We start from the raw sequence: 14919 nt of genomic DNA, 5'->3' as shown, positions 1-14919 counted from the left end.
ATAAATAATAAGTACAAAAGATTCTACTTTCTTTAATTTTTAAATAATTATAAAACATCTCTTTTATAATAAGTGTTCAAATTATTTAAAAAAATATATAAGCACGGCTTTAGAAATATATAAACATAATTTGCACGTGTATATATGTTATTAAAATACAGAAAACCATTTTTGGTTTTATATAACTTATGTTTTCACTTGTTCTTAATAACATATTTATTTTCACAAAATGTCCTATCAGTGAACCTGTTGTGACTACATCAGATTTGATGCTTGTATCCATGGAGACCTGCCTAAGCAGAATGCTCTCTTACTTAGGAGTAAGAAGGTAACATCTGGAAGGTAACACTGCCTAGTCAGTTACAATAATTTATAAGACATGCAGAGTGTCAATATCAATATCTAATACCAGACAATTTAAGTTTGGTTTTTGTTTACATAATTACCACTAAAATTTAGACATATAATTTTATCTCTTTAAATACTAGACTAGGCCGGGGATTTAGCTCAGTGGTTCTGGCACCTGCCTTGAAAGCACAAGGTCCCGAGTTCGATCCCCGGTACAAAAAAAACCAAAAACAAATACTAGACTAGGAGTTAGTAAGTAAGCAATGAGTTAGGATGCAATGTGTTTTCTGAAAATTCACTGAAATGTTTTAAATGCCCTCTTCCAGTTAAAATGTGCTACTAGGCCAAGGCTTTTTCCTTCCTAACTGGCTTTTAATGACTCCCTTCCCTCAGGCACATTACTCCAGCTTCAGCTCCTGGTTGGTCTGGTAACATGTATCAGTTTCAGATTGTGTTTTTTGTAATGAACAGTTAAAGCAGGAGAAAGAGTATTGGTATCAGATATTAAAATTCATTCTCCACCTATTCAGAGGTCACACTAATGCTACACCACCCAGGGTACCATGTAGAAGTATGATACCATATCCAAATGTTTTACCATGTCAGTGCACTCACTGACCTGCCCTAGATGTGGCCCAAAGAAAGAAATGAAAACCTTGGTTTTACAACAGGTGGACATTCACAGATCAGATCAGGTTCAAAGAAAAAGCATTTTAATATCATGGTGAGAGGTTTGGAAAAATCTAAATGGAAGGGTGCCAAGAAAGGAAGCCAGTGCACTGCTAGTTTTTGGAGGGTAGATGGTCTGTGATCTGATTAGCACCTAATGCCTTCCCAAGGACCTGCCTTCTGCCACTTGAGCATCTCTGTATCACCAGGCCAGGCAAAATGGGAGAAGGCACGCATTTATACTCCTTTTGCTACTGCTAGCAGTTTTGACAAAGGGGAAATACTGACCAGAACAGAATTTTGTATGAGTTGTAGAGGTTTCAGTTTTCCTTGGGTTCCCTGTCTTCCATGAGTTTGGGTAACTGAAGAATGATTTTACTTAGTCCTTCATAAGCTTATTTATTTATTTAGGAACCAGGGATCGAACTTGGGTCCTTCTTTTTGCTAGGCAGGCGGTGGAACCACTGAGCTAAATCCCCAGCCAAATAATCTTATTTTCTTTAGTGAAAAGTTTAGCTAATTGAAACTCCAAGCAGTTGTAGACTAGCTTATGTAAAGTAAAAGAGGTTCATTTGTTACCTTTTTAAAATTACATGTTAAAAACTGAAGTTTAATATATTTAAGGTAAAGGGCACAGGTTTTGTTTGTTGTTTCTGCTGCTGTTTATTTTCAGTGCTGGGGACTGAACCTATGGTCTCACATATACTTAGGCAAATGCTCTGTCTCTGATACACTCTGCCCACGTGCACAAATCTTAAGTGTCCAGCTCAATGAATTTTAAAACATGCATGTGAAACTTCCCTTCCTGCTCTTTTGGCCTCCAGTTTCAACCACTCCAACTCACTCTATGCCATCACCATAGGGATCTTATTAAAATTCAGATTCAGCCAAATAATAATAATAATGATATTAGCAACAATCACCACTGTCCCCTCAGCAGTGATTAACTGCTTGCTATGTGTCAGTCACTGTACTAAGCTTTTAACTCAGGATCCTGTTTAAGATATCTAAAGTACTTCCAACATTGCCAGACACATAATGAGCATTAAATATTATTATTGTTTTTCACAAGAGCCCTAAAAATTCAGTGTTTTTATCATTACCAGTTTTATAGAATTGGTATAGCTGAGGTTTAGCAGGGTTATATTCTATGTCCAGAGTCATCCAGCTTGGAAGTATAGAGTAGGGAGCTAGACTCCCAGAGCCTAAACTCTAATTATCATGCTTTAGTGCCTAAATAAAGCTGGAATTTCTTTCATGGAAATTCCCTAAAGTTTTTCTGCCCTCACAGAAGGAGATGCTAAATACAGCTTATTTTCCGCAATTGATTCCAGTCTTTATCTACCGTGCATCCACCTTCTGTTTGCATGTTGCCTGCTTGTGCCTTGAAAAAGTTATGATCATAACAACTACCATTTACTGCTGTTATCATACATGAGTTCTGGGTGCTTTCTGTATTTATTTCCAATTCTCATTGTAACTTAAAGTATTATTACGCTAGTTTTACAACTAAGTAAATGAGATATATACAGATTGGCGCTTTTTGGTCAGTGTCAATATGCACTCAAACTGGAATTTGGATTTGGGCCTGTCTGATCTCCATGCTTGGTTCTTTCCCTTCTACAACATTTCTTCCTGTATCACATTCTCACACACCTGCTCAATTGTCGTCTCATTTCTAAGGCATATTGGTTCCTAATTTGCCCTTTCTTGCTCCACTGCCATCTGTAGTTCTAAACAGATCACTTGTTAAGGAGGAATGGCTCTTGTCCCATTTCTGTTTTAGGCCTTTCTAAGTGCATTCAACCTTTGCATTCAAAAAGCTAAAACTGAGTATTTCTGAAACATTCCTACTGCAGGCTGTGAGTCCAAACATTTAAACTGCAACTTTGTCCCAACAAAATGGCAAGTCTTTGACCAGATGGAGTTATGGTCTAAGGGAGTGAACACAGAGGGCAAAGAAGTGGCTGCCAGTTAAGTACCACAAGCACTTTAGAAGGACTTCGAGGGGACATGTGATTCCTAAGCTCCTGGGACATGTGTAATTCCTGGAAGATGAGCTACTCAACTCACTAAACAGAGGACAAGGGTGAATTCTGTGGGCAGCTAGAGAGACCATAATGGGCAAGTTTTGAACTGATCTTGAAAAGTGTTTTATCACTGGAATGACTAGTATTCTTGATTATGTATGATAAAAAATACAAAACCACTAGAATATCTGGTACATGTTCAGTTCCTTCTATTCATTTAAAGTGAGTTTTAATGTGCAATTTGTAAGTCTCACAACTCCAGAGAAAATGGCTGGCTCTGCAGCTGCTTCCTGAAAAATTCTGGTAGCATTTGATTGTGATCATTCAAGCTTACTTATGATTATAAAATAAGTTAATTCTTTACCTTATGAATCTTACAAAAATTTAAACTACATCTGTGTTTCTTTCAAGTCCAAAATTAAAAATTCTGTTTAAGAAAAAGTTAAAAAAAGTCCACTCAGGGCAAACACAATAGTTAAAATAATTTTAAAAAGTGAATTGGGTTGATAAGGTGATTGCAAAGTAGATCTGGAAGAGTAAAATGTCAAGCATAAGTAAGACAACTGTTTAAAACAAGAATGTGAAGGTGTATTTATGCTACCAGATGTCAAAACATAAAATTTAAGAGATAGTGGCACTGAAGTTGCTATTGAGGAATACAGATGATTGCTCAGAAACACATCTAATTAGATCATAGTGAATATGACATGATTCATCCAAAGTCATCGTGGAAAGATGAATTTTATGTTTGTGTGGTACTGGGAATTGGACCCAGGGGTGTTCTATCACTGAGCTACATACCCAGTACTTTGTATGGGTCTTGCTAAGGTGCTCAGGTGGAACTTGAATTTGTGATCCTGCTGCCTCAACCTCACTCAGTGCTGGGATTACAGGTGTGCACCACTGGAAAAACCGACTCAAAAACTGGAGCTTCAATACATGACTTACTCATGGGGAAGGGATCAAGATACATCACTTTATACCAAAAAGTAAAATAAATTTCAGAAATTTATTAAATTATTGAATTACAAAATAAAGTTTTTAGTGCTTGGGATCAATCCCAGGGTCTCAGGCATGCTAGACTCTACCACTGAACTATACCCCCAACACCCAAAATAAACTGTTAAAGCAACCAAGAAAATATAGACAATCACAGCTCTGAGGATAGAGAATGGCTTTATGCATTTTCTTTTTTTTTTGGTACCAGGGATCAAACTCGTGTCCTTGCGCTTGTGCAGCAGGTGGCGAAACCACTGAGCTAAATCCCCAGCCCGGCTTTATACATTTTCAAGCCACAGAGGAAATTACACAACGGAAAAATGAACAGATCTGAACTCATAGAGTTAAAAACTTGTTTACTAAAACCATGTATTTCATACCATGTATGAAATTCAAGGGCAAACAACAAAACTAGGGAAAGTATCACATATCAGGTGTTGACTGCTTTAATATACAAGCTAACTGAAAAACAGTCTGTCCAAAATGGGTATAAGATGTGATTTAAAAAATTCATTAAAAATAGATGTAGTCATAAATATATATAGTATAAAATTTAGTCTCACAAATAATAAAAAAGACATGCAAAGTCAAACAATAAGAAGCCTCAACCCCTTTTTGCCTCTAAAATTACTAAATATTTGTGTATTTTTTTTAATGACAACAGATCATGTTGTAGTGATCTGGAGGGAAATTACACTTATGTTGGTGGGTACAAATATTATATCCAGGGCTTTTAAAAAAAGTTCAAACCTTCTGACTCTAGTAGTTCCTCTTTTAAATTCACCTTTGTCAGAATAAATGATTTTGCACGAGAATGTATATTATAGCATGTTATTTATAATAATAAAGAATTGGAAAGCCCTAAATGTCCCATAAGAAGGAAAACCAACTATAGCAATGGGATCATGTACAAACATTCAAAAAAGCTAGTGCTAGTGGTGAGCATGACTATAACCCTAGTGCTGAGGCGGCTGAGTGATGATGGCAAGGGTATACAATCCACGGAATCCTAGCATCATCTTATGGGCATCTTCTTATCTCACTTTATAGTTGAGCACACAGCCCAGTCTGCCAAGGGCTTTGGGTCTAAACTTCTGTGCCATGCAGTCTGGAGGATTATTTTCTCTTTAGCAACTGTCCACACTTCCCTAAATTCTCTGAAATCAGCATGATTTTATAATCAGGAAAACTGAAAAACAAAACAAAAGCAAAAACAACTTTTTATAAAGTGAAGTGGGGCCAAGAAGGCCCTCTGAAGCTCTGTGTTCGTTCCCACAACAGACTGTGGTATGGGGACAGCACCACCACCCAGCCCTCTTACTGCTCTCTTTGACTCTGGGTCCTTTCCCTTTCTCCTAGTGTTTCCAGTATAAATCTGGGGCCACTTGGCCTAGTGAGGAACAGAACGCTTTGATGGGGAGGCAGCACCATCCCAGGGCCAGTCTGGCCTCCCCATTTTCTTTCCTCAGTTCCTCCTCTGCTTCCTTTTGCCCACCTTTAGGCTTGCTAGCATGTCCCAGGAAGAAGACTGGTTCCAAGTCTTGGTTCAGCAAAACAACGCAGGGCATCTTTGGGTTAACTGTGGGACCAGCCTTTCACAGTTCTATGGTTGAATTCCATTTTTCAGTGGTTATGCCTTTAAACTCAAACCCCTTTAAAAAGAAATTTAAGGAGAGCAAAACACAGGAAACACTGCCAAATGCCAATAACATATTTCAGTCGTTTGGCGAATGGGCAGCTTTAGAAACCACAAATTCCCACTTATGCAAGGGCTACTTGAGCTTTTCCTTTATTGCTTAGTGACAGAAGCCTGGCTCTTAGACCATGGTCAGAGTTGCTCTCTTGTTTTCTTTCTTTCTCTCTCTCTCTCTGAAATAGTTTTAAAAGGCCTGGGTTATCACAATGGGAGTTGGGTAATCCTACAGCTCCAATCAAATAATAAAAATCATTTTCCACTGACAGATGCTTCATTCAGACTAAAAGGCAGATATAAGTGCATGTCTTGGTATTGTTATACTGAAGTTCAGTTCTATTCAGCCACACATTATAAACTTGGGAGGCTCTCCACCTGTGACTTTACATCAGTGGGCAAGGCTTTGGTACCATGTGGTCCCCTGTGCATTCTGCCTCCTTTCTCCTGAACAAAGTGACTGAAGGGGAAGGTAAGATGCCAGTCACTATGCCTTCCAAAACCATGAGAGGCACAACACAAAATGCAAAGAATTCCAGAGCTCTTTTCTGCCCTTAGATCTATATTGATGATAAGGGACTAAGAACCAAAGCATCAGAATTGAATGATGAGGTTCTTCTTCTTAGGCCTCTGCCATCAAAACTGGTCTAACTGTGGTTCAGCCAGCCCCAGCATATGAACTGGTGAACTGCACTAATTTATCACCAAAGAAGTAAGAAATGAGGTCCCAGTGAGCTCAGGTTTTCACATCAATTCATAAACTACTGACAAATGTGAACCAGTCCCTCTTGGGGATAAGTAGATTGCAGTGAAAGAATTTTTAAATTCTTTTACATACTACCTACTGAGCATTTTGTGGTGAGCATATAGACAATGTACAGAGCAACTATAAGCTAGGGAAGCGGCCCTGGAAGGTGGTAGCTGGCATCCAGCTGAGTCAGCGGCCAACTAACATTAGTACATGCAACTGATTTAATTCCATAAAGGTTAAAATGAAGTGATTTAATAAACATGCTACCAAAAGTCTAAAGAGAATAACAAATATAGAAAAAGTGGAAAGAGATCTTCAACAAAATACTAGCAAATTGAATCTAGCAACATATAAAAATAATTAAATACTAAGACCAACTGGAATTTATCCCAAGAATGCAAGGTTAGTTTAACATCTGAAAACCAATGTAATAGACTACATTAATAATAAAGGACAAAAATCATATAATAATTTCAATAGATGCAGAAAAAACATGTGACGAAATCCAACACATTTCTGTGATAAAAACACTCAATAAACTAGAAACAGAAGGAAATATCTTCAGCCTGATATAAGGCATCTATGAAACACCAACATTTAATATCATTCTTAATGGTTGAACAACCAAATGTTTTCCTTCTAAGATTAGAAACTAACAAGGATGTTTGCTCTTGCCACATCTATTCAACATCATACTGAAAGTTCTAGCCCGGTCAATCAGGCAAGAAAAAGAAATGACAAACTCCAGATTGGAAAGGAAGAAGTAAAACTATCTCTTGTTTCAGATGACAAGATTTCACATACAGAAATGTTGGTAAGATTTTGCTAACATGTAAGTCAGAAAAAATAACTACCAAATACATTTTGAACAGGACTCTGTATATAACCATGTATGTTGCATCTATTCTTGGAGAGACTAAATGACTACTCTCCAGGGCAGAGTTATGGAAAAATTTATTAAGAATCTCACACCAAATAAGTTAAAAGGATAGTTTTACTATCAAAACATGAAATATACTCTTCATTATGTGTGTGCATATATATATGTGTGTGTGTATGTATATTAATGTATATATGTATATGTATATATGTATAAGTATATATATATATATAATTAGTTTCTTTCCCCTTTATTACTAAATATATTGAGTACTATTTAAATATATAGTGAAAATATGTTAGAGGACATCATTGTGTAGAATGCCAAATTACTAGCCTGCCAGGGGCTCACACAGTTCAGTCTGGCCCTGTTCCCTACAGGTACTCTGGGTCTTGTCTACTCTTGAGAGGACAGATGACATTAGTCTGACTGGCCTACTCAAGGTCCCCTTGGCCTGGATCATGAAAGACCCCATACGGACATGGAGCCTAGAGTCAGACCACAACTAAGGTATCATCAGATGCTGCTGAACCTGAGGTTCTTGGGTAGATGAGGGTGAGAATCTGCATATCTCTCTATGAAGATCGTTTAAGGCACAAGGAAAGCCATATAAGGGCCAAGGCCACTCAGACACCTTTTATTTAGTAAAATGAAAGCTCTCCATCTGCCAGTAAAACCTTATAAGTCTACAATGTGGTGCAGGGGTTTGAGAATGTCTTGATATGACAGCTCTCCAGCTAGTTCCCGCTTTCTTCCTTAAAGCAGCGATTCTGTTGCTTTGGGTTTGCTGGCTAATGTTGGCTTGGAACCTGCCAAATCTTCCCTGGCTCACTCAGACAACTACATATCCTGATGAGCTGTTTTAAAACTTGCTGCAGTTTTTGAACTCTGCTGCTTGTTTCGACTTCAACTCTGTTGTTAACCCTTCCAACTTCAGCCTCCCTCATAAGGACATTTTGGGCCTCATGCTCTTCCTTTTACAAATCTATCAGCATCTCCAAATGGCCTCTTTCTAGACCAACTCTGAAATCCCATGTAAAATCGTGTTCATCAAAGAAGAAATTTAAGAAGCAGAGAGGAAGAAATAATAACTTCTAAAAATTTTCTTTTCTGTTGGCTCTTGAGTTCCAGAAACAACAGCAGTAATGTTAAAAATAAAACTAAAGAATGACTACTTAAGTATTTAACTGTGCTCTGAACTTTTTATTTTGAAAGTGACTATGAAATAAATGTATCTTAGCAAGTACCATGGGTACCCCATATCTGTGGGGTTCATATTTATGGATTCAGCCAACTATGGATCAGAAATATTTGGAAAACAACAAAGTGTGTTTATACTGAACATATACTGACTTTATCATCATTCCCTAAACAATACAGTATAACAACACAGTTACATAGCACTTACACTGTATTAGGAATTATAAGTAATCTAGAGATGATTTCAAGTAGGATATATGTAAACTATGTGAAAATACAATGCCCTTTTATATAAAGGACTTGAGTATTCAGGTTTCAGTGTGTGTGAGGGGTGGTCCTGGAACCAAACCCCCAAATATACTGAGGGATAACTCTGTAATTACACCAATAGACTGACTGTTCACAGTAATTAGCTTATCAGATACCTTATCTTTTAAAAGTTATTTTATTAATAATTAGGGTTGTAGACATAAGAAAATTCCACAAGCAGGAGCTCTTTAATAATTTTCCTGGGGCCGGGGATTTAGCTCAGTGGTTCTGCTACCTGCCTCGCAAGCACAAGGACGTGAGTTCAATCCCCAGTACCAAAACAAAAAAAAATTTTCCTGATGGGCTGGGGATTTAGCTCAGTGGTACCGCACCTGCCTTGAAAGTGCAAGGTCCTGAGTTCGATCCCTGGTACCACCCCCCCCCCAAATAAAAATTTCCCTGAAGGAACTGCCTGGGTATTACAAATGCACTGTTTAAAAGGTGCTTGAATGCACTTCAGGAGGAAAGCGTGGTGTGTGAGTCGAGTCCCTGTCGCTCTTCCTAAAACACTCATGAATGTTAAGCAACTAGGAGGAATTACGTAAGTGGAGAGTGTCTGAACTGTGGCACTCAAATGCTTGTTTTCTGTATCAGTACAAATTTTTTTTTTTTTTTTGGTACTGGGGATCGAACTCGGGTCCTTGCACTTGCGAGGCAGGCGATGGAACCACTAAGCTAAATCCCTGGCCCAGTACAAATTTTTTTTTAAGTTTTGCCAATCCAGGATCCTAAAAAACAAAACAAAAGCTATCATCTATTATCACCATCACTTCAAAAAATAGAAGAGGATTTTAAAACCAAAGAAAAGCAGAATTGGTATGATTTATGAAAAAAAGAAATAGACTGGATATATGCATGTGGCCTACTGAAAGCTGCAACCCAGATGAGCCCTGAACCCACAGAAGGAAGTTGGCAATCTTTGTGATAAAAGCACAGGAGATTCCAGCAAGGAGAGAGAGAATTTATGAATTAAAAACCACTTAGTCATTAAAAGCCAAAGCTATTGCTTTAGAGTGAGTGTCAAACGGAAAAAATTACAACAGCATGTCTCAAACTTCAATCATGTGAAAATATCTTCACAATGCTGTCAGAACTGCATTCCACCTACATTATAATGCTTTATTTAAACTGAATCATTTGTGTCCTTAGTTTTTAAAAAGTGAAAGCCATATATGAACACCATAAATAACAAACCAGTATCCTTTGCCACAAAATCAGAAAGGCCTGAGCCTTTTTTTCTGACTTCAACTCTGTTGAAAAGGGAGATTACTGGTAGCAGGTGGTAAGGGTTCAAGTCATACCAGCACGAGAATGAAATTTTCTGTTTGGTTTAACCTGAATAGAGAGAAATGAAGGGAATAATTTTCTCATTATGTAATTCCATGTCATTTTGAGCCATGCCACTGTACTGCCTAAAATTATTATTTGTATCAACCAACATTGTCTTAGTAGACATTCCACAAAATCAGAGGCATCCTGGCATAGTAATTAGGGGCACTGTCCAAAATAACCTTCCTGAGTTCAAATTCCAACCTCTCCATGTTCTAGCTGGTGACCTTGAGGCTCTACGTTCTCTGCCAAAGGCTTTCATCCAGCATTGGCAAGAACAGTAATGTGTACTGTACTTCACAGACTGGTCGTGAGGATCAGTGAATGGATACACAATGGTCTTAGAGCAGTAATCAGCACATCTTAGGAGTAAAATATGTTAGTTATTATTATCCCACACTTTGGAAACACCATATTAGGATATTGGTGGAGGCCTATATTAGACAATGTCAGGCATATAGTAAAATAGCAACACACTTCTGGAAAGAACATATAGCTAGAGAATAAGAATGATGATTATTTTACTAAGTTAAATTTAAATGAAAAATTGTTCCACATGCATCTATGGCAATTTATTGTTCATTTTGTGTGTAAGTTTCCTTCATGTCTGGTTTTCCTAGCCAACCACAAATCTGAATGGTATGTTTTTGCCTTTTAGGTGGAGTAAACAACACATTTGATACAAAAATGTCACACCACACACCAAAGAAAAAAAGCTTTCAGGATCTTAACTGTAAGTCAGCTATGTAGGTAAACAAGGCTGCCTAATATATTAGCTTAATTATAAATCAATGTCTCATCTGTTTAAACAACAGAATTAATGTAGAATTTAATCCTCAGAGTAGCTACACGTTATACTTTAATTCATATTTTGAAATATAGTAAGGGAGGACTTATCAATAGATCATCAAATAAAAGGCTAACATCAAAAAGCAGTAGTTCGAGGGGGCTCCAAAGATGGATTAGTCGGTCCTGAACAAGAAAGACGTATATTAACATATCCTAAGCTGTTGCCTTTCATGTGTCTCATTCCCTTTGTCCCTGGAACTATATTTAGTACAGAGAGAACAACAGTGCTGCCAGGGCGGTCAAGTAGAAAGAGAAGGTATTAATGTAGTGGACTTGGTCAAGGTTAGGGCAGGAGATAGTGGGCAAGTACATATTTGGCTTATTAAAGTACAAGATAAGGTCATATTGGGAATTTATAGCAATCTCTAGACCTTATTTATATTTGGCCTATCTTGATGGTGGTCTCATTGAGAAGAATCTGGATTATAAAAATATTTGTCTTCCTCAGTTTCTTTCATCTCTTCAACATACTTCTTGGAAATATCTTTATCATCTCCCCTATCTCTCTATTCAACTTTGTCAGTTTCTTCTTCCAGCACCTTGAACTGAGCCCTTCACTCCAGCTCTTCCTTTTTTGCTGTCACTATCTCACACTTGTAGCTTCTCTTTCTCCACAAACTTCTCCCTTGCTAGGCTGCTTCTCTGAGGAGGTGGTTATCATCCTTGTTTACTCTGCTCTTTCAGGCAAGTTCCTCGACATTCCTATTAAATTGTTCATCAACCGTTAACTATTCTTCCTTTATAAATCTTGTCTCTCCTATCTCTCTTCTTCCTTTCCTATTTTCAGGATATTTTAAAACAATATTCCTTTACTATTTTGTCTAAATGCAACAAAGTGTTCCAGATCCTGAAGTAAATTACATTCTTTATACGCCACATCTTTTCATTTTTCCTGGGATCTATTTCTTTGAGATGGTTTAGCTTAAACCCTTTAGGACACCAAAAAGAGCAGAATAAGTGCAAATGAAATGCAGTATACTCCTTTCCCTGTTCACTCCTATGTTTGAACCTGGTCTGGGTACATAAGGAAAAAGAGTACCCTCAATTAGAGGCCCCCAAACTTAACTATTAGCAGCCGCTCTAGCTTTAAGTAAGTTGTACATTCTACCTGTAAATGGGCTCTATATTCTGGGATAAATTAACTTCAGATCTGTCCAATTACTTTACTGTGATCTGAATGGGTAATTTATGAAAGTAAAAAATGTCCTAGAAATCTCACTTTGCTACTCAAATAAGGAGATAAATCTCCACATACAGTCAATAGAAGTTTGTAGTATGTCAGGTACTGTTCCAGATGCTGGGGATATGGGTAAATAATTCACAAGGCCCTGCTATCATGGAACCATGACTTTCTACTTAAAGGCCAAGGAACTTTATCGCAGTCAACACTGGCCAAGGAAATCAGGTTAGAACCACCCTACTGAGGAGGGGATCAGTTCACTGGTGGATGCATTCCTACGTTAATAAAAGCTCCACTTCCTTGAACTAGCATATACATTTAAGAGTGGATAGGAGGTTTACACACACACCACCCTAACCCAACCCAAAAGATAATGGGAATCGTCTGTTCTGCTCTCATGTGCAAACCTGTAATTTATGGAAAGATGGGAAAAAGAAAGTCCCTTAGGAGGCCTGGCCAAGTTCTGTGGTGAAAATTCAACTGTGCTCAAAGCTCAGACTGGAAGAGGTGGGGGTGGCAGGGAGCAAGAAGCCACAGGAAAAATAACATGTCTCAAGGCAGTCGGTTCTCTCTTTTCACCCTGTTTCCAAAGCCATTCTTGGGCCAAGCTGCCTTCATCCTCCCCTCCTAACACCCCACAGCCCTTCCCCATTCACAGGCTGTTTTTTCTTCTTTATTTTCACTCATTTTTTTTTTTTTAAGGACTGCAAACTGGCTGTAGTACTTGTAATTCTTATCACAAGGTGATACCAGGAGCATGAATTATAGGGCATCCTAGAAAACAGGTAATTATGATCAAGTGAGAATGTACATTAATAAAAAGTATATTAATAAAATAAAATGGAGTTATTAAGAATTTTCAGGGCCAGGGATTTAGCTCAGTGGTTCCAGCACCTGCCTCACAAGCGCAAGGACCTAAGTTTGATCCCCGGTACCAAAAAAAAAAGAATTTTCAAATTTTGGAAAGGAAATCATTTCCTTACATACATGACTGTGTATAGTATATTTTTGCATGTATATTTTTACATACTTATAAATAAACTTAATAAGAGTCCCGACAACAGAAAAAGCCATAATTTAAAGGCATAATATTGCTAGTGGTATCACCTCACCAAAGTTAGATTTTGATTTTGAGCTGTGTTATATGGTGATTACACAGTCTTCTTTTGCTTCTTCTATTGGACCACTGTCACTTAGCTTTATATTATTGCTTTTAAGGATATGAATAGCAAAGAAAAACAACTACAGTGTTAACTTGCATTGTATTTCTTTAAATGCCAGCATTGGTGATATCTGCTGGGTCATGTGAAAAAGATTGTATTTATTTTCTCACATATGTCAGTATTTATTTTGTTAGTTTATCAGTCATTTGAGACACATTATTATCCAAGTCAGAGACAAAGAAACTGAGGTGATCTAAGCTAGAAAAGATTGGCAGTGATGCTAGAACTAGGAAGTGAAATAAATGTTAAGTTGTTCACATATGGAATCCCCTTTGTAATATTTCGTATAGTTAAGGTGTTCTTGTTCTTCAGAGATAGCTGTAGCTACTGGTCAGAATAAAAAACACGGGAAAAGATCTGTGGTCAGAGGGAGCATGGTAAAGCCTCATTACAGTTGTTATTAGCCAAGTGAACCTTGTTAATATTACAGGGAGGGATTTTCCCTAGCAGCACTCATACAGCATTCATTATATGCTAAGCAATGGGCACTTTACATATTTGTACTTCACTTAAACTAACAACCTTGTGAGACAGGTTTGTTAATTATCCATATCTTACAGAGAAGAAAACTGAGGCCGAACAAATTAAAGGAACTTGCTCAGAGAAACACAGTAGGTAAGGGGTACAGAGACGATTCAACCCGGGCAGTCTGGTTCCAGCTACTATGCTAAGCTACCTTTCGAGGTCATGCTGAAGTAACTCTCACACTAGAGTTATTTACAGATTTACCTGAAAGCCAACTGTTTACTTGAACTCAAGACCATGCAGTCTTAAAGAAAAACAGATAAATGGTGGTGAGGTCTGCAGTTCACAAATGCATGCTTACACAATAACGTGGCTTTGGGTCCATTTTAGCCCTGCCTTCCCCTTCCTGTGACTGACTCATTCATTCTCTCTATTTTCTGGGCACTGTCTCTTGCCCAGGCACTGTTCTCAGCTGGGAGATCCAGGGCAGATAAGATAAAGACTTGTGTTCAAGGTTGACTCTTTTTCCCTCATAAATTATTTTTAAAGGCACTTGTGAGCAGACCTAAGGACTCATTCTGGTGACATTTTCTTCTGGGAAGATGTAGCAGAGTCTTGGTAAGAACCATAAAGCCCCACATCCACCCTGTGCTCCCAGTCTGGGAACTGAGGACCTTGCTGGGTGTGGCTCCTTTAGACCTGGAGTATGAGGGGGTTGGCCTTTCCTCCTCCATTCATCTCTCTCCTCTCAAGTCAGGGGACTCTTTCATACACACCTACCTAGAATGTGTGTTTTGTCCTATACCTATTGGAATACTACATCATAGTGCATAACACCTAGCATGTAACAAATATTTGAAGGTTGTAAAATAGGGTCCATAAGTCAAGGAGTGCCTGTACTTTCCTGAGGAACTCATAACTGTTTGTTTTTTAAAGGGATGGTATTCTTTTTTTTAATTACTATAGTGGTAAATATTTGTAACACAAAATTTACAAT

At 37.9% G+C, this 14919-nt stretch overlaps 1 protein-coding gene and 1 long non-coding RNA gene across 9 annotated transcripts in view; one reads left to right on the top strand and one right to left on the bottom strand.

The window, feature by feature from the left end:
* Plekhm3 (pleckstrin homology domain containing M3) overlaps positions 1 to 14919 on the bottom strand; it is a 191545-nt gene that overhangs the window by 54592 nt on the left and 122034 nt on the right. The gene's annotated exons all lie outside the window — the stretch shown is intronic.
* LOC110350500 (uncharacterized) overlaps positions 1 to 14919 on the top strand; it is a 172896-nt gene that overhangs the window by 102651 nt on the left and 55326 nt on the right. The window contains exon 4 of one of the 5 annotated variants that reach the window (XR_002397094.2): positions 10864 to 10938. The exons of the other annotated variants lie outside the window; for them this stretch is intronic. This is a non-coding gene — a long non-coding RNA (uncharacterized LOC110350500). The remainder of the gene's footprint in view (positions 1 to 10863; positions 10939 to 14919) is intronic. 5 annotated transcript variants of the gene reach the window in all.

This window comes from Heterocephalus glaber, unplaced genomic scaffold, assembly GCF_053883595.1.
Source record: "Heterocephalus glaber isolate CG9 unplaced genomic scaffold, H.glaber_assembly_v1.0 deba00000621, whole genome shotgun sequence".
Classification (NCBI taxonomy): Eukaryota; Metazoa; Chordata; class Mammalia; order Rodentia; family Bathyergidae; genus Heterocephalus; species Heterocephalus glaber.
This window is presented reverse-complemented; position numbering and strand designations above follow the sequence as displayed.